This window comes from Nicotiana tabacum, chromosome 13 (genome assembly GCF_000715075.1).
Source record: "Nicotiana tabacum cultivar K326 chromosome 13, ASM71507v2, whole genome shotgun sequence".
NCBI classification, from domain to species: domain Eukaryota; kingdom Viridiplantae; phylum Streptophyta; class Magnoliopsida; order Solanales; family Solanaceae; genus Nicotiana; species Nicotiana tabacum.
In genome coordinates, this window is record NC_134092.1 from 45,632,520 (window position 1) to 45,656,176 (window position 23,657).

Below are 23,657 nucleotides of genomic sequence, written 5' to 3' on the forward strand. Positions count from 1 at the left end.
CCTGTTATGGATGTCGGCCCAAGTAATCGTCGGGTATTCAACCAAGTTTTGTTTCAATTGTTGAAAAGCAACGGAACTTCGGAGGTTGAGCCTTTGAGTGAACACCTGAACGGCCCAATCATCCGCGACCGGGGGTAGGTCCATTCGCTCCATTTGGAACCTCGACATGAATTCCTTAAGCATCTCATTATGTCTCTTCTTGATTTTGAAAAGGTCTTATTTCATCGTCTCGACCTTGATGGTGCCGGCATGGGTTTTTATGAAAGCATCCGCAAGCATAGCAAATGAATCAATAGAATTTGGAGGCAAGTTGTGATACCGTATCATCGCTCCTTTAGACAAGGTTTCCCCAAATTTCTTCAATAACACTGATTCGATCTCGTCGTATTCCAGGTTATTCCCCTTGATTGCGCACATATAGGAGGTTACATGCTCGTTTGGATATGTGGTCCCATTATACATGAGAATGTCGGGCATTCGGAATCTCTTTGGGATTGGCTTCGGTGCTGCACTCGGATGGAAAGGCTTCTGAATGAATGTTTTGGAATCCGGCCCCTTCAATATTGGAGGCGCTCCCGGGATCTGATCAATCCTGGAATTGTAAGTTTCCACCTTCTTGTCGTTTGCCTCTATACCTTTCTCACCAGACTCCACCCACTTTGTTAGTGCTTCGAGCATCTTCATCACCTCAAAATTTTCCCCGGGCCCAAATTCATCTGGTTCCACGACAATTTGTTCATCCCTTCGAGTGTTTTCTCTGACCCGCTCGGGCTCGATCTTGTTAGGGATGTGACTTTGGGTCTGCAACTGCACTATTGCCTCTTGATGGGCTTGAAACATTTTGAAAATCAATCTCAAGCTAACCCCATCACCTTCCCTTTCGTGTGCTTCTCGAGCCGATGGTCAAGGTGCCCCACGAATGCTGTTTTCGGGGTCAGTTGGCAGGTTGATGTTGATGGCAATCTCAGAGTTAGCTTCGACCGGGTCAGCTACTGGGATACCACTGCGATCAACAGGGGGTACATCATTGCTAGGTACCACATTATTATTTTCACCGTGGTGGCGTGACTCGGCGTCAACGTTCAAGTGAGAACACTGAAAATTTGACATTCTTAGATTAACCTGAAATCAAACTTCAAAGAACAAGTATAAAATAGGGTATGTTATGGAGATTCGTATTATATCACCACTATTATACTTTGCCCCACGATGGGCGCCAAATTATTTACCCTTAAAATTAGTAACAATTAATTTTATACGCGATTAAAGGATACATGATTTAATTTAATACGAATGATCCATGAACAAGGATTAATTAGGTAAAAGGAAGCAAAATAATCAAACCAAACGTGATGAACAATCAAGACTGGCCTTTTAGAAGAACACTGAAAATTAACCTCGGTCGAGCCCTCGAGACTGGCTCAATTTTAACCGAATAATTAAGCAGCTGAAGAACACAATAAACAGTAGCTAGAGAATGAAAATGAACTTTTATTGCTTTGATATGCGTGTCCACGGTGGTTTTAAATAAAAAAGTTCTCCCCTTTATATAGTAGGGGAGTTTCAATCCTAGTACAAGTCTAAATAAGGTGAAAAAATCTTCTCTTTTCGGTAAATGTCAATCTGGAGTTGATATCGAGCGGAAATTGCACCATAATATTCAGTTGAGGGCGGATATTACGACTCCCCGTTTATCATTCTTAACCGTTTCTCTTTTTCTTTAGTCTTGAAACTTCATTCTGTCCGGATCCGATGTTCAGCCGTGTCCGATCCCGGATGTACCATTCGTTCTCCCCGTGCTCCAAAACAAGGAACCCTTCGGCTTTACTCAAGGTTGCATCAGATTATGTTTCCTTCTTGTTTCTTTAATGGGAAATAGGGAGTAACATTATCCTTGATTTTACCCTTACACACTACCTCAAAAATTATACACGGCTCTGAATACTCTCCTCCCAAAATTTCCCACACTTTCCTTTATTTATTTATTCTTTTTATTATTATTATTATTATTATTATTATTATTATTATTATTATTATTATTATTATTATTATTTTAGTGGTGGTCATCTTTCTTTGCACTTTGGTGGTTTACTCTGGTAAATGTTCTTCCTTGTCATAGATTTGTGTAGCAAGGGCTTTCATTGAGAAGAGTTGTACCATTAAAAAATGTTTCTACATCTTCTCTTCTTTAATGGGTACCTGAACAAAACTATTGATTTGTCGGCTTTTAGTAGGTTAGGATATTTTTTATGTTAATACAAAGTACTAATATCCTACCTATAAAAAAACCTCTAATTTTCATTCCTGACATATACTGTGGGGTTATGTCTTGGAAAAGTAAGGAGCATAGAACATAGTGAAGAAGCAACGTGGCAAAATAAGATAAAAAGAAAATTATTTCTACAACATTATAGAGAGGTTGTAGTGCCTTGGAATCTTTGTGATATTCCTAATATGTGTTGCCTTGTTGTATCAGTAAATTTGTAGAAGACATCTATGTTTTTCATTTGACTGGTAGGTGCTCGACAAAATGCTTCAATGAATCGAGTTTTCATCCAGGGAGAGTTTTATAGAATCTTTCACTAGATCTAATTTAGAAAACATATGTTCAGCTTATTGAAGTTGTATACGGTCAAAACCGGTTCGTCCGTCGTACAGACTGGTCGGTATGGTGATACTTTGATCGAAGGGCGGCTTCGTAATACTAGGTCGAGGTCCGAAGTCAGGTCATCAAGTTTCGAGTTCAAGGACCGATCAATGACAAGCTCAGAATCATTATCGAGCTCGTATCCAAATCGAACTACGGGGAGAGGCGAGATTATCGAGCCTAAGATGCATAGACCAACCGATACTAACCCTGAATCGATACCAGACTCCGAGTCAGAATTGAACTCGAGTCAAGATCGAGAGCTCGAGTCAATATCAAGCTCACTTACAAGAGCCGTTACAATCCCACTAGAGGAGAGAATCCTGGCATGAATTATGAAAAAACTGATTTATTATGGGTCTCCCACTATGTATTTTTAATTATATCTAAAAGTAGGATCCTCCACTATAAAGAGGATGACTACATTTCTGTAGAGCCAGAGTTTTTTGCTTACATTGTAATTCAAGCACCATATTCTCCTATATTCAGGAGTTATTCTTTTAAGCTTCATAAATTGATTCATCTTGCTTAGTCCTAAAAATCATCTTCTTTCCAACCTTGTTTATTTTGCATTCTTTGCAATCCATATTTGATATTTGTATCTATCCTTATGATTTGTATTAAGCTATATCACATATCCTTAGAACTACGTACAAATTCAACTCTATCCATTTTTCGGGTAAACAGTTTGGCGCCCACCGTGGGGCTAAGGATAACAATGGTTATTTGGTACGAATCTGCTAAACGCACCCTCTTACGCTTGTTGTTGAAAGTATATTTGATTTTGAATTAGCAACAACGAACTCTCAATTAATGACCTTACCTATCGACAACGGAGCTGGCCTTCAAGGAGAAAACAACAACCTAACAACCAGGGCCGAAAGGCCGCTTGTCGATACCGTTGGTACCCGAGTCGAAGTACCATTAGACATTAATTCGCATGTAGCTATTGAGGAGAACCAACGTTCTGAGCCTGAAAATAGCGTTCATGGTGGTACTCGATCTGCACCTCGAGACACCTATAACGTTGAGGAAAACGGAATCAGCTTGCGCATGATTTTCAAAATGTTGCAAGCTCAACAGGTAGCGATAGCTCAGTTGCAGAGTGAAACACAGGTACCGAGCAGACCGGAGCCCAGTCCACCCCGAGAAATAGCCCATACAACGGAACTAGCTATAGTAAGATCAAATGAGCAGGAGTCGAGGACTAATACCAAAATTGCTAAGATGTTCGAAGAACTGACCAAACGAATAGAATCGGGAGAAAGAAGGATCGAAGCAAATGACAAAAAGGTGAAAACATATAACTCCAGGGTTCATCAAATACCAGGGGCACCACCAATATTGAAGGGCTTTGATTCCAAAAAATTCGTACAAAAGCCTTTCCCCCCAAGCGCGGCTCCTAAACCAATCCCAAAGAAATTCCGCATGCCCGAGATTCCTAAATATAACGTAACTACCAACCCCAACGAACATGCCACCTCATACACATGCGCCATCAAAGGGAACGACCTAGAGGATGATGAGATTGAATCCGTATTATTGAAGAAATTCGATGAAACCCTGTCAAAGGGAGCAATGGTATGGTATCATAATTTACCATCTAACTCTACTGATTCTTTTACTATGCTTGCAGATTGTTTCGTGAAAGCACATGTCGGGGCCATAAAAGTCGAGCCTCGGAAGTCGGACCTATTCAAGGTAAGACATAAGGATAACAAGATGCTAAGAGAATTTGTATCTCGTATCCAAATGGAATGAATGGATCTACCACCAGTCACGGACGATTGGACCGTTCAAGCTTTCACTCAAGGTCTAAACGAACAAAGCTCGATGGCTTCATGGCGGGTGAAGCATAACCTAATCGAATACCCCGCTATTACTTGGGCAGATGTGCATAACCGATATCAATCCAAAATAAGAGTTGAAGACGATCAATGGGGATCTGGGTCCGTTATTAAAAGGGACGCCAACCGAGAACAGAGGTTGATCAAATACCGATACTGGGCCGTATAATGGAGATCCTACAAGCTCGGTGTGATGAACGGCTAAAACGATACTAGTGCTAAGGTATGAACCCCCCCTTCCCCGTTCAATTATATTCCAAAACTAACCCTTGCAGGTGTTCGACCAAAGACGAGGATTAATAAATTCGATCAGGAACAAAGATGGATTATTCAACACGAAGCCTTAGGTCGAAAGCACGCGTTGCAATCTTTTTTCCTTAGAGACCGGTTTTGTCCCAAATAGGTTTTTCGGCAAGGTATTTAATGAGGCAACCATTGATCGTGCTAACCTGGAACAGTTCAACAGTATTCGAGGCCTCCTTACAATCAACCTCGAATACTGGGGGGCACACCATTGTCATTGAACATATCAACAATGATTATCAAGTATGGTGCAAAGGAAGTTACTTCGTTATTTCATGGCAAAAGAGTCTCGACAGGAAAAATTGTAAGGGCCAAAATGGTTGAACGAGCCATGCCCATGTGGTTGGCCCGAGCCCTGACACAAAACATGAACACATGTACAATGACTTACAAAGAAAAATTTCTTCTTTACTAATATCTTATATCCAAGAAAAATTCCTCTATTTTGAGATCTATTACGCAAACAAGCTTAAGGACCGACCATTACCCCATAAAATCGGGGACTGCCAACCGAAAAGTCAATAATTTCGAGCAACACTCACTCGACTATAAAGCCCAAGGGCTACACCGACTCGAGTTTGAGCAGCCATTCTCACTCGGGGACTACTTATGAAGCCCAAGGGCTACACCGACTCGAGTTCGAGCGACCATTCTCACTCGGGGACTACCTACGAAACCCAAGGGCTACCATACTTCGAGTTTGAATCACTCACTCGACTACTAAGCCTACATGCTACATTACTTCGAGTTCAAATCATTCACTCGACTACTAAGCTTATGGGCTACTTTTATTTCGAGTTCGAGCAAGCACTCACTCGACCATTACGCCTACGGGCTACATTACTTCGAGTTCGAATCATTCACTCAACTACTAAGCTTACGGGCTACATTACTTCGAGTTCAAAATCACTCACTCGATTACTAAGCCTACAGGCTACATTACTTCGAGTTCGAAATTACTCACTCGATTACTAAGCCTACGGGCTACATTACTTCGAGTTCGAAATCACTCACTCGACTATTAAGCCTACGAGCTACATTACTTCGAGTTCGAAATCACTCACTCGACTATTAAGCCTACAGGCTACACTACTTCGAGTTCGAAATCACTCACTCGACTATTAAGCCTACGGGCTACATTACTTCGAGTTCGAAATCACTCACTCGACTATTAAGCATACGGGCTAAATTACTTCGAGTTCGAAATCACTCACTCGACTATTAAGCCTACGGGCTACATTACTTCGAGTTCGAAATCACTCACTCGACTATTAAGCCTACGGACTACATTACTTCGAGTTCAAAATCACTCACTCGACTATTAAGCCTACAGGCTACATTACTTCGTGTTCGAAATCACTCACTTGACTATTAAGCCTATGGGGTACATTACTTCGAGTTCGAAATCTCTCACTCGACTATTAAGCCTACGGGCTACATTACTTCGAGTTCAAAATCTCTCACTCGACTATTAAGCCTACGGGCTACATTACTTCGAGTTTGAAATCACTCACTCGACTATTAAGCCTACGGGCTACATTACTTCAAGTTCGAAATCACTCACTCGACTACTAAGCCTACGTGCTACGTTACTAATCACTCACTCGACTACTAAGCCTACGTGCTACGTTACTAATCACTCACTCGACTACTAAGACTACGGGCTATGTTACTTCGAGTTCGAAATCACTCACTCGACTATTAAGCCTACGGGCTACATTACTTCGAGTTCGAAATCTCTCACTCGACTATTAAGCCTACGGGCTACATTACTTCGAGTTCGAAATCACTCACTCGACTACTAAGCCTATAGGCTACAATACTTCAAGTTCGAAATCACTAAGCCTATGGGCTATGTCACTTCGAGTTCGAAAACGCTCACTCGGATATAAAGACTACAAAGTTCGAATTCGGTCAAATTGCCTAAAGCCTTATGAAAACATTCATAAGGCATGAATAAAATGAAATCTTCACAAGACAGAAAATAAAAAGAGGCAAGACAGGAAAAGAAAAGATATTTGTATTTATCTACAAGATTGTTTACATGATTGTTTTCAAAATCTGAAATGGAAACTAAGGGTTAAGTTTCTTGGTTATCCTCGGGGGCGGTCTCTTCTCCATCGGGCTCCTCCCCACTCTGAGACCCGCTTTTGCTCCCATCATCATCATCGGAGACCAAGGCCCCAGCATCGGCTTCAAGCTCTTTTGCCTTTATTATCTCTTCAGTAAGATTGAAGCCTCGAGCATGGATCTCCTCGAGGGTTTCCCTCCGAGATTGGCATTTGGCAAATTCGGCAATCCAATGTGCTCGAGTTCGAGTGGTCTCGACTACTTCTTTCGCATGCGATTGAGCGGCCTCAGTATCGGCCCGATAAACAGCCAAAAATGTGTATGTATCGGCCTTTGTCTTTTCAGCCTTGGCAAGTTCAGAAGCCAACCCAACCTCGAGCTCCTCTGTTTTCCTTGCTTGAACCAAGCTTTTCTCCTTTAGACTTTGAAGTTGATTTTCGGCCAATGATAATTGGGCTTGAGCAGCCTCTTTCTCTGCAGCAAAGCGGTCCATATTTTCTTTCCATTTCAAGGACTCCGCCTTTATCACATCGACCTCCTCATGAAGCTTCCCGATCATCTCAAGCTTCTGCTGCAGCTATTAGACCGAAAGATTAGCCATCGTTCCAGTATCGAGTCCATAGGCTTTTAATAGTGTCATTACCTACTCGGATAGATCGGTCTGATCTTGGTGAGCTTTGGCCAACTCGGCTCGGAGGTCCTTGAAGTCTTTTCCCCTTTGCCCTAAGAGGAGTTTAAGGGCCTTCTTCTCTTCCGTGGCCCGTTGGAGATCGGCCTCGTATCGACGCAGCTCGGCTCGGGATCGAGAACATACTTCTCGATGAGCTACCACGGCCTACGAAGAAAGAAGAAACAAAGTAAGAAAAGAAAAACATACACAAGAGATAATACCAACAAAATAATTTAAGGCTTACCTGATTCAAAGCTTGCTGCACTCCATGAAAAAGATCCGATACATCACTAGTGCCGGCAGCGTCTTCGACACCAGTAAATAGGTCACAAAAAGGATCCTCTCCCTCATGAGTCCTGTCTAGTTCGAGGGCCCCCAAAGCTTGGGCTTCTCGAATCACCCCTTCGAAAAAAGTAGGGAAGGTGGGCGAGTTTTCGATTGCTACTGCCCCAAGTGAGTTACTTGGGGCACTCTCTTCGGTTCAAAGAAATTCGGGGAGAGCCCCTTCAGACATATCCCCCATCCGCTGACTTCGATGGGAAGCATCCTCGATCTCCAATGACTCAGGGACTCTGCTCGAATCTTTCTCCTATATATCCTCAATTCGAGGCGTGGCCTTATAAACTACCATCGATCCAGCTGCATGTGAAACATCGGTGGTCTTCTTCGATCGGGCCACCATGGACCCGTCGTCTTCCTCTTTCTCATCTTCATCCCTTAGACATTGAACCGATTCTAAGGTCAAAGGGATGTTATTCTTCCTCGACTTACGAGTCGACCTTGCCTTCGATTTTGGATTTTCGTAAGTAGAGGCCCTTTTTCTCTTATTTCCCTCCGCCGGTTTAGAAACCAGGTCCGAGGCTTCTTCCTCGCCGGGCAGGGGACTCAAAACCGTATCTCTGCCCAGGCCTACACACAAGAAAATTGGTTGAATATGTGGAAATTATTTCGTTCGAACTCTCAAAACATGAGAAATAGGCTAACCATGATTCTTGGCCTCCCATCGGCCCTTTGCTAAATCACGCCACGAATGTTCGGCGTATGAAGAGGTCGAAGCCAGGGCCCGTACCCAGCTCTTAAGATCGGGAACGACACCGAACATCCAAGGAACCGCTGCATCACAAAAGAGATATCAGCAAGAAAGAAACAAAGAGACAAGGCGTAAGCAACAGAATTACACTTACGCTTCATATTCCATTCTTCGGGGAATGGCATCTTTTCGGCTGGGATCAGGTCCGAAGTCTTCACTCGAACGAACCTGCCCATCCAACCCCGATCCTTTTCCTCATCTGTGCTCGAGAACAGTACCTTGGTAGCCCGGCGTTGAATTTTTATTAGTCCACCTCGAAAGAGGAGGAGACTATACAATCTAATAAGATGATCGAGGGTGAAAGGCATCCCCTCGATCTTGCTTGCAAAGAAACGGATCAGGATAATGATCCGCCAAAAGGAAGGATGAATCTGACCTAGAGTTATTCGGTATTGACGACAAAAATCGATGATAACAGGGTCGAAAGGTCCTAACGTAAAAGGGTAAGTATACATACTAAGGAACCCTTCCACGTGGGTGGTAATATCTTCATCGGGAGCCAGAATTACCACGTCCTTGTTATCCCAGTTGCAATCTGTCTTCAACTGTGCAAGTTGTTTTATGGTTATCGAGCACAAATACCTCGATACTGGCTCACACTGACCGGGAACCAACGATCCTTTATCGACCTTAAAATCGGAGGTGAGAAGACACGTTCTAGGAGTAAACTCCTCAGGCCGTGGCTCCATCGGTGTTTTATCGGCGACGGGCTATAAAGAAGAAGCCTCTTCTGTTTGAGGGACGATTTTTGATGTTTTCGTCATTTTTCAAAGAAAGGTGTTGCAGTAAAAACCACAGAAGGAAAATTTCGCACTTAATTCAGAAGATATGAGAAAATGCTTAGGGAAGTTTGAGATTAGAAGATGTAAAAGTTATTAATGGTGAAAGAAGGGGATATTTATAGTCTGGGAAGTGGCGGTCCAATATAGGTAATGGCCGACCACCGTCTGACATGCATTAAATGCCTCGGTAAACTAAACCGATGGGACAACTATCGTGTACGTCATGATTGGATTCGATGCACATGTTAGTATATATCTAATCGTACCATTAGAAAATCATATCGTTTCTCGTTACATTCTTCCCGAAAAATGCGGGGACTATCTGTATATAGTCAAAATCGATTAGTCCGTCGTACGGATTGGTCGGTATGGTGATACTTTGATCGAAGGGCGACTTCGTAATACCAGGTCGAGGTCCGAAGTCAGTTCATCAAGCTTCGAGTTCAAGGAGCGATCAATGACAAGCTCGGCATCGTTATCGAGCTCGTATCCAAATCGAACTACGGGGCGAGGCGAGATTATCGAGCCTAAGATGCATAGACCGACCGACACCGACCCTGAATCGATACCAGACTCCGAGTCAGAATCGAGCTCGAGTCAAGATTGAGAGCTCGAGTCAATATCGAGCTCACAGACAAGAGTCGTTACAATCCCACTAGAGGAGAGAATCCTGGCAGGAATTATGGAAAAACTGATTTATCATGGGTCTCCCACTATGTATTTTTAATTATATCTAAAAGTAGGATCCTCCACTATAAAGAGGATGGCTATATTTCTTTAGAGCCTGAGTTTTTTCCTTATATTATAATTCAAGCATCATATTCTCCTATATTCAAGAGTTATTCTTTTAAACTTCATAAATTGATTTATCTTGCTAAGTCCTAAAAATCATTTTCTTTCCAACCTTGTTTATTTTGTATTCTTTGCAATCCATATTTGATATTTCTATCTATCCTTACGATTTGTATTAAGCTATATCACATATCCTTAGAACTACATACAAATTCAACTCTATCCGTTTTTCGGGTAAACAGAAGTGATTAATGGATTTATACTAACCAAAAATTTATCAAATTGTTTTATTCATACTGTTTCTTAATAAGCCTAAAAGATTGAATTTCATAAATTGATTTTTAGACTTCGTAACTTAAAAATTCTAACAAGTACAACACTACTACAAAATTTGCAAATGAATTTTTACTTATTTATTTTGAAAAGTTGACAACCATAAGTGAGGTTATGTAGTACCAACGGGTGTGCTTTCACTTGGTCACCGATAGGATGGAGATATTTTGGTGAAGCATTTAAAGAGACTAGAAGAGCAACTCCCTGGGAAATTTAGGTGCCCAATAATCTTTTTTCTTTCACATTTGTAATATTTTCTCATTGTTGGCGTCTAGTCAGTGATTACTGTTAATTTAATTTGTGTGTGAATTTCTTGTTCAAAATTTATCTTTTTGAAGTAATGCAAAATCTACTATCATATGGCTTTTGCCACTTTCTTTGTCGGTATATTTGATGCATTATATTTTTAATGTGGGAAGGTTTGTTCTTATAATTTTACTCTTATCAATATGCAAGTTATACTGATAGAATGGAACAAAGACTTATGATCAATGAAATTACACCATTCACTAGATATAGACTTTCATAGTTTAGCCCGTGGACAAATTTCAGCCGAGAGAAAGCAGGGATCATCGAGTTCATTTTCACAATAATTGTTCAAGATGAAAACGTAAGTGGAGTTACAACTATAACTGTAACATAAGATCTTCTAACTTGTACTCTTCCAATAATTGGTGCATTATCCGTCTTAATAAAATTGTAGAAGGAACAAATTTGTGTAATACTATATGGTGATGACGTTGGACGATGTGATAAGTTGTTCGAACATTTCAAGATGTATCTCATTTCAACTGCCAAAGTTAGAGATCCACAACCCTATTCAATACATATCAGCCAGTTTGAATGGGTCGTCGACAGATTTACTATTGTGGAGTCTGTTCCAAAGAATAATGAAAAGGAGGCACTATTACCTCCTCCGAGGAGACTAAATAGAATTTCCTTCCTCGATGTCGAACAACAACCTTGCGATGTTGAATTTTGTCAGCTATTCTCACTGTAACTCTTTCATGCTTCACTTCCAACTGATTTAACTTCTATTCATCATCTTTAAAGTCAACATATGCTAAGGTTGAGTTATCAGAAGACCAAATGCAAAATTAACAAAAACGGCTATTTTCGGAGCATGGAAAGAGATACCGAAACTGATGAATGGAAACTATGGGAGAAGGAAAAGTTTCTCTTTCTAAAGGTGGTTCCTTAGACATATTTATTTGTTTCCAACTAGTCTATGTCTTACAGCAACTTGATTACTTAGAACTCATGGTGGATCTTAAAACGCTGATTTTACCTACATTTTCTTTTTGTTCATAACAACAAATCTACTAACTGTGGTGACAAACTGTGGGGCAATGTAATACATCACTAATTAGGCTAAGAGATTTCAAGAGGCCATAGTTATGGACAACATGTAAGTCATTTAATCTTGTATCACTTAAGAAAATATCTAGCTAATACTCATAAATGTACAGGAAGAAACCTCTTTTGTTCGCTATATGGGACGACTTGGCAAGCAATGAAGGAATTGAGTTACTAAGGCAAGTGAGGTAACTACAAGAATATCATGTTATTCTTGCGAAGCGAATAGCTACCACCAAATACCGTGGTGGTAAGATCGTGATCTTTACTTTTTTTACATATGAATAACTCTTTCACTTTATTATTAACAAATTTTGCATACACAGTTTCCGTTTGGCAACAAGATACAACTCGACAATCTTAATAAATCCCCTCTATGTGCAAACAACTGAATTATGGAGTTGGTACAATACAAATTGCGTTTAAAATGAATCACATCATTATTTAACTGTTGTTACATATATGAAAAAATTATTTCATAATATTTATTGTGTCAATTACGGGGCAAAGGACAACAAACAAATGCTAATGACATACACTTTGAAAAGCTCTTCGGAGTCACCTTCATCGCTAAATCTTGCAGCTGTTGACGATGAAATATTATCCGTTTCGGTTACTGCTATGCAAATCTCCACTGTAAGTTTATTAAATTATAAGATAAATTGGTGAGAGTTGTTACGTCAAAGGTTGTTGTTGTGCATCTTTTATACCATATAGCTAATTATCCAACATGCTCTATTATGCTACTGTTCATGTCGGCCCAATAACACTATGCTCTAAACAGTATTGGAGTACAATTTTTTTAATAAACTCTTGTGTTAGAGTTCAACTATAAAAATGCTAAAGAAAAAAATATCAGACAAACTATGTTAGTTCATTGAACTTAAATATCGCTCCCTTTATAATTAAATTTATTTTGGAGAGGTTTTTAAAAGTTTTGATGACTACATTACACGTTGATGGTATCCTATGTCATCTTAATATTTGGGAAAGAAGTTGTTGGACTTGACAAATTTATTCTAATATCAAATGGAATTTTTTTCACAATTTAGTTTTACGTAAAGTTTTTTTTCTTCATAAAAGGTCACCTTATCGGTGTGGGGTTAGGCTGGACCCCTGCCTGTATATATAACACAATAAGAGTACATGGAAGGGAACATAAACCTTAGCTTCCAATGCTTAATGATAAGGATTACTATATACATGCGTCTGAAGAGGTATTGTTGAGGAGTACAACTCCTTTACATTTTGCACTATATGATATTGTACCAAAAAATCTATAAACTGAATTACTACTATATCACAATTATCCATAATCAAAAGAAAAATGTCTTGTCCGTGCTTTAATCCTAAAGCTTGACCAACCATTAATGTCATTCTTCAAAAAGTTTTTAGCTACCAGAGGGAGAGCCAAATCCAGTGTGAAGAACGAACTCTGCTTTGTGTGTTCACCCAAATTGGCTAAGTAGTCCGCTATTCCATTGACTTCCCTGAAATAATGTTCAAATAAAAAATTGCCTCAAGTCTTCAAATCTCTGATCTTCCTTATAATGAATTTAACCTGCCATGAAGGTTTGAAATTCCTATTAATCATTCTGATAATGACCATGGAGTCCGACTCTACTACAACGTTAAGATGGCCATTGTTAATACACCATTGTAATCCAATAAGCAGTGTTCTAGCTTCAGCCACATTGTTAGAGCATACCCCAAATAAAGTTGCAAAAGCCATAATTAGTTGGCCTCTATTATCTTTCAAAATTTCACCTCCACCTGCACTTTCAGGATTCCCTTTGTTGCACCCATCAGTATTCAATTTAACAGTTTCAGGACTAGGCTTCACCCAATTGATACATTGAATGTTAATTTTGGGCTTAAGCTTCTCAATTTGCTCACATGCCACATGCCATTGTTGATTCAGAGTGAGTGAAGGAAACTGAAAAGAGGTCAATAGCCTTATTAGGTAAGTGATTTTGTTTATGACTCTCCCAGTTGTAGTATTCATGTCCTCATATTTAGTATTACACCTTGCCTTCCATAATTCCCATCAAATAACAGAAGGAAGGAACTGAAGCAAAAATAGATGTACCATGTTGAGATCTTTTGTAAGCCACCAATGCATCAGTGTGCTCCTAATACTTTTATTCATGATAGCAACTCCACATGTTCCAGAAAAATAGTTCCACACATCCCTAGCTAGCTCTCCATTTCTGAAAATGTGATCAATAGTTTCTATGGCCCCATTTATACAACAACAATATTTGAATGGTCCATAGATATTAAACTTATACAATGCATCATCTGTGATCAGTTTCTTAGCCAGGAGTCTGGTTATGAAAAAAGAAACTTTGAAAGGGAGTTTAGAGTGCCAAGTTTTGACTGCAGTTAGGTAACTACTTTGGTTTTCCTTAGAGTTTTCCAAGTAGATTTACAAGTAAAGTGATCATGTTGATCTGGTGTCCATATGGGACAATCTTTGTCCTCATCAAAGATCTCAATGTTCAAAACTTGTAAGACCACTAACAGGGGGAGGGCCTCCTGTAGCTTGCCCCGATTCCATGTGTCTTCATCCATGAATTATGAAACTCTAATTTTTTTGAATTTGTAGCTGTGATTAGAGGATTTAGCTAAAGGTCCAATCCCAACCCAATTATCCTACCAAAAGGAGAGATTCCCAGATGCAATTTTTCATATAATGAATTTTTCACAATCTTTCCTAGCTTCAAAGAGTCTTTTCCATATATGAGACTGACCTTTATCCATTTCTTTGCTATTCGATGAGCTCTTGGATGGTATTTGACTTCCATAAAATCTCTCCACAAGCTCTTCTTTGTTCTAAAACTCCACCACAGCTTAGTACCAAGGATATCACGATAGTCTTGTATTGATTGGATCCCTATACCTCCTTACTCTATGGGATACCATAGTTTGCTCCATGCCACCCAATGATGTTTCTTCTTTCCCCCTATATCACTCCAGAAAAAAATTGGTAATTATCTTTTCCATTTGCGATATTGTTGTCTTATGCAGTTGTACTACTGATAGAGTGTGGAGTGGTATGGACTGAAGAACAACTTTAATTAAAATAGCTCTGTCATCATATGATAATATCTTGCGATGCATCCTTGCTGAAACTTTAGATACCAGGTCCCCAAAGTATATGACTTTTTTTTCCCAAAGTAAATGGGGCATCCCAAAAGGTGATTTGGAGTGAGTGAATCCTATTAGCTGAGTGATGTCATCTTTGATTGGTTGTGAAGTGTTAGGAGCTAGTAGGAAATAGGACTTTGACTTGTTCACTAGCTGTCCTGAGCATTTTTCATAAGTTGAGAGCTTCTTCATCATAGCAATGAGTGACAGTGGGTCTCCAGATGAAAAAAGAATTGTGTTATCGGCATAGCTCAAATGTGTAATAACAGGACAGCCTCTATCAACTGCATATGGAATGAAACTTTCCTCTTTAGGTTGTTCCATGAGCTTGGTCAATAATTATGCCCCAATAATAAATAGAGATGGGGAGTGTGGATCTCCCTGCTTAATGCCTCTTTTGGATTTGAAAAAATCATGTCTGCCTCCATTTATATTGATTGTGTACCAGTTGTTAGCAATCAGTCTCCATATCATGTTTGTCCATTCTTCTGAGAATCCAAATTGCCTACGAGCTTGGCAAAGGTAATCTAGTTAACTCTAAAGAAAGCTTTGGCCATGTCAAGCTTCATAATGATATTACCATTTGCATTAGGCTTTTTGATACTGCGAACAAGCTCTTGAGTGAGCATTAGATTTTCTGTGATGGACCTATCCTTCAAAAAGCCAGTTTGATTGGGTGATACTACCTTATGTATCACTGCATCCAATCTAGTGTTCAAGAGCTTGTAGATGATCTTGCAACTGAAATTGCTAAGATTAATTGGTCTCATCTCTGTGAAACTTTGTAGGCATGTCACTTTTGAAATCGCGATAAGGTATGTATGAGTGAATGATTTAGATAACTGAGAACCTGCAAAAAATTCACAAACCATGTTAGTTAAGTCCGCTGAGATGACATCCCAGCATTGTTGATAAAATCTCCCGGATACTCCATCTAACCCAAGTGCACTATCAGGGCTCATTGAAAAAATAACTTCTTTCAACTCTTCCCTTGTTGGTATGCACACAACATATCATTTTCTTCTGCAGTGATCACATTAGGTAGGCATTACAGATAGCTAAAATCATTGAAAGAGTTGTCTTCAGAGAATTGAGCTTCAAAGTGCTTAATAACTTCCATTGCAATTGCATCATTTCCTTCTACCCAAGTATCGTCAGCCACTTTAATATTTTTAATAAATAGTCTCCTTCTTCTATAACTCATCAGTGTGTGAAAGAATTTGGAGTTGACATCTCCTTCCTTGAACCACTGCATTCTAGATTTTTGTCTCCAATATGCCTCCCCCTTCTTCAAGTTCATAATTAGTTGTGAATTAGCCCCATTGTATGCCATCCTATTCATATCTGTATTGTCCTCAATGCATTTCTCCTCTACTTCCGCCACTTTGACTTTCATTTTCTTGTGTTATCAAAAATGTTTCCAACACAATTTTGGACCACCATGACAATCTCCTACGCGTGTTCTTTAGATTTAGATGGAATTTTCACATAGGAGAGCCTACCACCTCTTCATCCCATACTTTCTTTACTATATTTATGAATTCAGGTTCTTGGACCCAAAAGTCTAAGAATTTGAAATAACTTTGTGTTTCTGCCTGTGATGTTGTAACTGAAATCAATAGAGGTGAGTGGTCTAACCCTGTTCTCACTAAATGAGTCACATCAGTGTTTACAAATCTTTGTGACCACTCATTGTTCTTGATGCTCTATCAAGTCTCTCCAAACTCTTGCACTTGTAGTCCAACCATTACACCATGTATGACCAGACCCAATGTAACCAACATCAATGAGAGAGCAGTCCATTATACAATTTAGAAATGGAATGCTCTTTGCCATTGAGTGTGTCCTACCTCCCTTTTTTTTTTTCAGGTGCCAAAATGTAGTTGAAGTCCCTAGCAATTAACCAAGGTAAGTTGATCTTGTCTGAAATACCCCTAAGGTCTTCCCACAGTGTCTCTCTTAAGTGTCTTTTACACTTAGCATACACAACTGTGACAAAAAAATATCATCTTGGATGTTAAAACAACATGTAATTTGTTATTTTGTGTCTTAAATAATGTTGCAGTCAAACTGTTGATCCCAAAATAACCAAATCATGTTATTGCAATTAGAGTATGCTGAGTGATACCCTAACCCTCTTCTAAACTTGCCTATTTTTTATCTCTTACAAAATAATTCCATTAGAGCCATAATTACAAGTTTATGTCTTCTCTTGAGCTGATTAAGTCTATCAAAGGCACCATGTGATCTGATGCCTCTCACATTCCAAAATATGGACTTAATCATTAAAACTGGATATATGCTGATGATTTGGACTGTGATGTGGTCACAATTGTCTGACTTTTAGTTCTTCCTCCTTTGTTACCTCTGGTGGATTTTCCTCCTCTAGCAGATTGGAGTCCTCTAGGTGAAAGGTTCATATTCTTAGTAATTTCTCCAAAGGACATTGCCACCTCAAGTACAGGATTTAAAACTTGTATTAGCTGCTATGCTTCTTCATCACTTGAGGTGGAGTTTTTCCCCACATTTTCGTAGTCTTCTTCACTTGTGTCTTCCTCATCCTCCTCTTCAGTGTCTATGTTTTCATCAGTTGACATTTCTTCCCCTAACACCTCCTTCTCATATTCTTTTTGGGTAGATGATTGTGTATCTCCTTGTTTGGTGGTTGGTTGTTTTAGCTGGTTCTTTATTGTGATTATTGGATTTATATGATTAGAGTTGGGTGACTGGGCATTATTTTGATCGGGATCAGGTTTTTTGGCTGGTTATTTTTTATTTTTTGTTTCTAGGTATGTGTGTTATGGTTGATTGTGTTGGTCTTGATATTTTGGATTTATGCTTGGTATTTGTTGTGTCTAGAGGGGGAGCTAGTTTGAATTTGGTTACACTCTGGAGTTTGAGCTACAAAAACGGATTCAACAGACTCCTCATTTGCTACTAATTGATCCTCTCAGTGGACTGTTTTCTTAACCTTCTTGTTCATTCTTCTTTTAGCCTTGACTTTTGGTTCTGCATTTTGTTTGTTGTCTCTTTCCTTTTTCTCTATTTCTTTTCCCTTATCTGATGCACTCCTCTCTTCCCTTTTTTTGCTTATCATTTGCATTTGCCTCCCTTTGAACTTGTTAAGCATTAATCTTGCCTTTTTCTGACAACTTAGCAAGATCATTCATCATGTTCTAGTTTGTTGAATTAGTTCTATGATAACAATACATTTCCCCTTTTGATAAGTCTGTTTATTTTTCTTTTCAGTAACCTCCTTAACCCATCATCATCAGTTTTCTGAGTAGTTTTCATGCTTTTTTGCTCTTCCTTAGATGATTTGGACATTTGATCAGCAACTTTATTTCTATATTACGCTTCTTCATGCCCATGTCTTCAACAATATTGACAGTAACTAGGGGCTCCTTTGTATTCTACTGTTAGCCATTCGCTATTATCATTACCATATGGCCTTTTGTAACCCATCCATATCTTATCTTGCCTAGCCTTGATCAAATCAATTTTTATCTTGACTTTAGTCATATTTCCCCTAGATTTGGAGTATGTAGCTTGGTCAGGGGCTACAATTGTCCCAATAGACCGAACCATTCTAGATACTATATTCCACCTAAATAAGTTCCACGGCAACTTATGTATTAGAATCCATACTGGGACAATAGAAGTCTCTTGATCTGGTTTGAAGTCTTGTGTCCACTTCAGAATCTTCATGGTATATGATCCAACACTGATAAATAGCTTAAAGTATATGTGATTATAATCGACTTCATTAGTGAAGTCAATATAAATAGTCCTATAGTCGTAGTAGGCTATTTTATCTGTTCCTTTCAGAATTGACTAAAAAATAGCTTCCTTAGTTCTTCCATTTCTGGCTTATTCTTGAAGAGCCTTCCAACTATGGTCCATTTATAATCTTGAGATAAATTGATAAAGTAATCTTCCGTGCTAAAGTAAAAAAGAGGTTTACCTAAGTGGACTCCATGTTGAATCGTAATGGGTGAGGGTTTCTTTGTCATAGCCTTCAATGTGGTTTGGACAGCAGCAGCAAAATAATGGTTTGGATGGCCCATGTTTTTGGATTTTTCAGCCGTATAGACGGAGGTCTTTTTGGTTCTAACTGTTGGGTTCAGTTTGTGTGGGATTGAGTACTTTAAGTGAGTCGATTGTTTTTTGGTTTTGGGGAGGGGTTGTTATAGTTTGTGTTTGGTGTTTAGGTTTAAATTAGTCAAAATTTGAGCTTATCTTTGGATGGGCATGGGTTTTGATGACTGATACGTCTTCTTCTTTATCACCCATTTGGTTCGAGCTTCCCTCTACATTGGGTGTTGGTGGTGTAGTTTTCTTACTTGCTGCATTTTCTGTTTGATTTGGTTGGCAATTTTGTTCGAAGAAAGCCAATTTAAGGGCATTCAAGATTTGTGGATTGTCAAAAGTTTTCCCAATAGCAATAACTTGGTATAAATTTGGTTGTATTTTTCGGTTTAGGCGGTTGTTTGGGTGTGATCTGCGGGTGATTCTGAGGTGTAGTCGGTTTGGTTTTGTGGCGTACCGGTGGTTGTGGGTGTTGTTAGTTGTGGAATGGTGGAGGAGCTATGTATTGTCGAATTTTTGTTCAGTGGGTCAGGTAAGGCTGGCGGTGGGTCAGTGGGCAAGTGCTCCCGTAGATCTGCTGGTATCATACGTGAGTGTGTTTTCTAGAGAGTTTTACATAAAGTTAGTTAACTAATTTTTACATTTTTTCTTAGGCGAGGTTGGTTGTTTAATAGTATACTTAATATTTTTTACTTTTTACACTTTAAATTTTATGGATCTTCCTTTTCTTTAAGTATAATAGGTTTATCTTAGGTCTTTAACCATTATATTCCCTGAGATTAGACCTAAGATATAGTTTCATATAATATGTTTGAACCTAATATTCACCATGGAAGTTTGAATAGAAACTCCTATGGTCTATAACTTGCAACACTTTTAAATGATACTATTGATGAATTTATGTATGGACTAAAAAGGAAGAGGAAGAAGTGACAGAGGAAGATATTCTTGTAAAATATGGCTGCTTTATTAATATTTTTAGACCAAACTCAACTGCATCGTCTAGAAATATAATTGAATCTAACCTTTGATACAAAAAGTTAGGGATATCTTAGTAGCTAATCTTCCAGGTGCCTTTATCTAGGTTATTGAAGTAAGTGCTTAGTCACTTTGTGTGGCTAGGAAGAATAAAGATAGCACGACCAAAAATTCCACCTTAAGGATCGTGATGATACCTAGTCCCTAAAACTAGGTAAGCCTATCACTCAACAATACCAGACAAAATAAAATAACTCAATATTTAAATAAAACTAAGAAAATGGCCCAAAACATAGTCAATATGATAATACCACAATCACAATCTCAAAACCGATAATACTGTGTCATAAGCTCTACATGAGATACATAATGAGTCTAAAAATATAGAACTATTTGAGATAAAATAAACAACAGAAAGGAAACTATAGAAGGTGACTCCGCGGCCTGCTAGCGGAATATCAAGTATATCTTGAAGTCTCCATGGCAACTCACAATCATCTCACTAACGACCGACACGCGCTGAGGTACCTGGATCTGCACAAAGAATTTGCAGAAGCGTAGTATGAGTACCATAGTCGGTACCTAATAAGTATCAAGACTAACCTCGGCGGAGTAGTGACGAGGTTCAAGTCAAGACACCCACGAGTCAAATAATCTGTGCAAAATATCAAAGGCGGGCAACACAGAGAATAATAGAAGGAAATGATTGTAATTTCAACAGAACAAGTGATAATAACTTAATACAAGTAAAGGCTCAATTTCAACAACGATTCATCAAATAGAATCGCACACATTTGGCACATCGTGCCCACATTACCAATCACCCTCGCATGTAAAAGACCTCATGCCACAGCATACGTTACACCTCGCACGGAAAAGACCTTGTGCCACAATATAAGTTACGCTTGCACGGCAAGGACCTCGTGCCACGATATAGATCAAATTTTGTATCAATTACTCATAACACGTTCCAGATAACTATCAAGAATAAAATAAAGTAATGCATAATAAAAGCTTTCTTTTTATTTCAACCCCTTACGCTACCAACAACTCAACAGAAAGTGAGATAACAACTCCATATAAGTAAATCCATCTTAATAACTAAAACATCAAGAAATAACAGAGGCACATATTGGCATGTTAGAACTCACACAATAAATTATTTATAATTGCATGACACACACAAAGAAGTCATAAGCACAAACAAGAATACCCATTCTTCACCACCACATAAATATCATCAATAAACGCCCCCAGACCATTACATACCATCCCCACATAGCTACCCTTATCTCACTGCGTGCGCAACAGTAAAGTAATTGCTCGTCTTGTCTCGCCACACATATTTTAATAATCATCCCACCTTGTCTCGTCACATGCTCAAACTAGATATAATCCGCCTTATCTCGCCATATGTGCAATATCAATAATAATATTAGCATGAAAGGAACCTCATGCAAATACCCGAACAATCCGCCCAAAAAGTCCATATGTACCATAATCATAATAACATAACATGCCAACAATTGTCATCAAGACATAAACTCACAATCTGCCAACACAGTGCCCAAGGACAAACCAATAAAGGAAATGCGAATAGGTGTTCAACATATGAGCATGAATTACTAACTCACTTTGGCAACAATCTCACAAACTCCCAACTTGGTCAATTAAGAAAATTACAATCCTACAACATGATCTCTAGCATGGAACATAAACTCAAGTAAACAACCAAAGTGAAAACACGTAGTGCAGATATCTCTCAAGCAAAACAAGTCAATAAGAGCAACTTCGGGTCAAATCCGGTTATAAATCATACATAAGACCGTGTACACACTCGTCACCTCATGTACACATTGTTTATAGATAACACAATTAAGCAATTAAGCCAAATCCTAAAGGTTAATTTTCCTACACAAAGTTAGGCAAGATACTTACCTCAAAAGCTCTCAATCAATACTCTAAAAATATTTTCCTTAAACGTTCACCTCTGTTCGGCCCAAATCTAGCCAAAAATGACTTCATAACATCAAACAATGAAAGAAAATTCAACCTCAATTAATAAAGTTAAAATCTTTACACATTTCTCAAAAAGTCAACAAAATTCAACCCCGAACCCACCCGATCAAAACCTGAGTCGAAGGGTAGATCTTGACAACCCATATACCACGAGTCCAAATATGTGTTTGATTTACAAATCCGAGTCCATCGACTCTCAAATCTCAAATTTTTATTTTTTAAAACATAGTAAAAAAATCCCCAAATATTCCTTTCAAATCTCATGATTTTGATGTTAAAATTCATAAGAAATTAGTTAGAATTTGTCTCATTGCTTGTGTTATGAACATTAAACTAAAGATCTGATTTTGATGATTTATCAAGTCCTATTAAACTTATGGATTTTAGCATCAAAATCATGGGATTTGAAATGAATTTTTGGAACTTTTTACCATGTTTTGAAAAATAAAAATTTGAGATTTGAGAGTCGATTTAGACTTGGATTTGAAAACCAAACATATATTTGGACTCGTGAGGTTATGGGTAGTCAAGATGTACCCTTCAACTCGGATTTTGACCGGGCGGGCCTGGGGTTAACTTTTGTTGACTTTTTGGGAAATGTGTAAAGTTCTTAACTTTATTAATTGAGGTTGAATTCTCTCACGTTGTTTGATGTTATGAATTCATTTTTGGCTAGACTTAGAGTATTGACTGAGAGATATTGAGGTAAGTATCTTGCTTAACTTTTTGTGGGGGAATTACCCCTTAGAATTTGGCTTAATTTCTTATTTGTGTTATATGTAAATGATGTGTATACGAGGTGACCAGTGTGTACATGGTCATATATGTGATTTATGACCAGATTTAACCCGAGGTTGCTTTTATTGCCTTGTTTTGCTTGAGAGATCTCTGCATTACGTGTTTTCACTTTAGTTGTTTACTTGAGTTTATGTTCCATGCTAGAGATCATGTTGTAGGATTGTAATTTCCTTAATTAGCCAAGTTGGGCGTTTGTGGGATTGTTGCCAAAGTGAGTTAGTTGAATTCATGATCATATGTTGAACACCTATCCACATTTCCTTTATTGGTTTGTCTTTGTGCACTATGTTGGCAGATTATAAGTTGATGTCTTGATGATATTTTTTGAAATATTGTGTTGTTATAATTATAGTACATGTGGACTTGTTGGGCGGATTGTTCGGGCGTTTGCACGGGATTTCTGCCATGCTAATATTATTATTGATATTGTACATGTGGCGAGACAAGGTGGGTTATATCGGGTTTGCGCATGTGGCGAGATGGTGGGATGATTATTATAATGCGTGTGACGAGATAAGGCAGGCAATTACTTTACTGTTACGTACGTGGTGAGATAAGGATGGCTATGTGGGGATGATATGTAATGGCATGGGGGCGTTTATTGATGATGTTTGTGTGGTGGTGAAGAAGAGGTATTCTTGTTTGTGCTTATGACTTCTTTGCATGTGTCATGCATTTATATATGATTTGTTGTGTGATTTCTAACTTGACAATTTGTGCCTCTTTTATTACT

At 38.7% G+C, this 23,657-nt stretch overlaps 1 long non-coding RNA gene across 1 annotated transcript; it reads right to left on the reverse strand.

Moving 5' to 3' along the window:
• Positions 1-13,067: 13,067 nt before the first annotated feature.
• Positions 13,068-19,606, reverse strand: LOC107805434 (uncharacterized). The gene is made up of 2 exons (XR_012697994.1): positions 19,005-19,606; positions 13,068-15,890 (listed from the first exon to the last, which is right to left on the reverse strand). It is a non-coding gene; the product is annotated as an uncharacterized LOC107805434 (long non-coding RNA).
• Between the last annotated feature and the right edge of the window lie 4,051 nt (positions 19,607-23,657).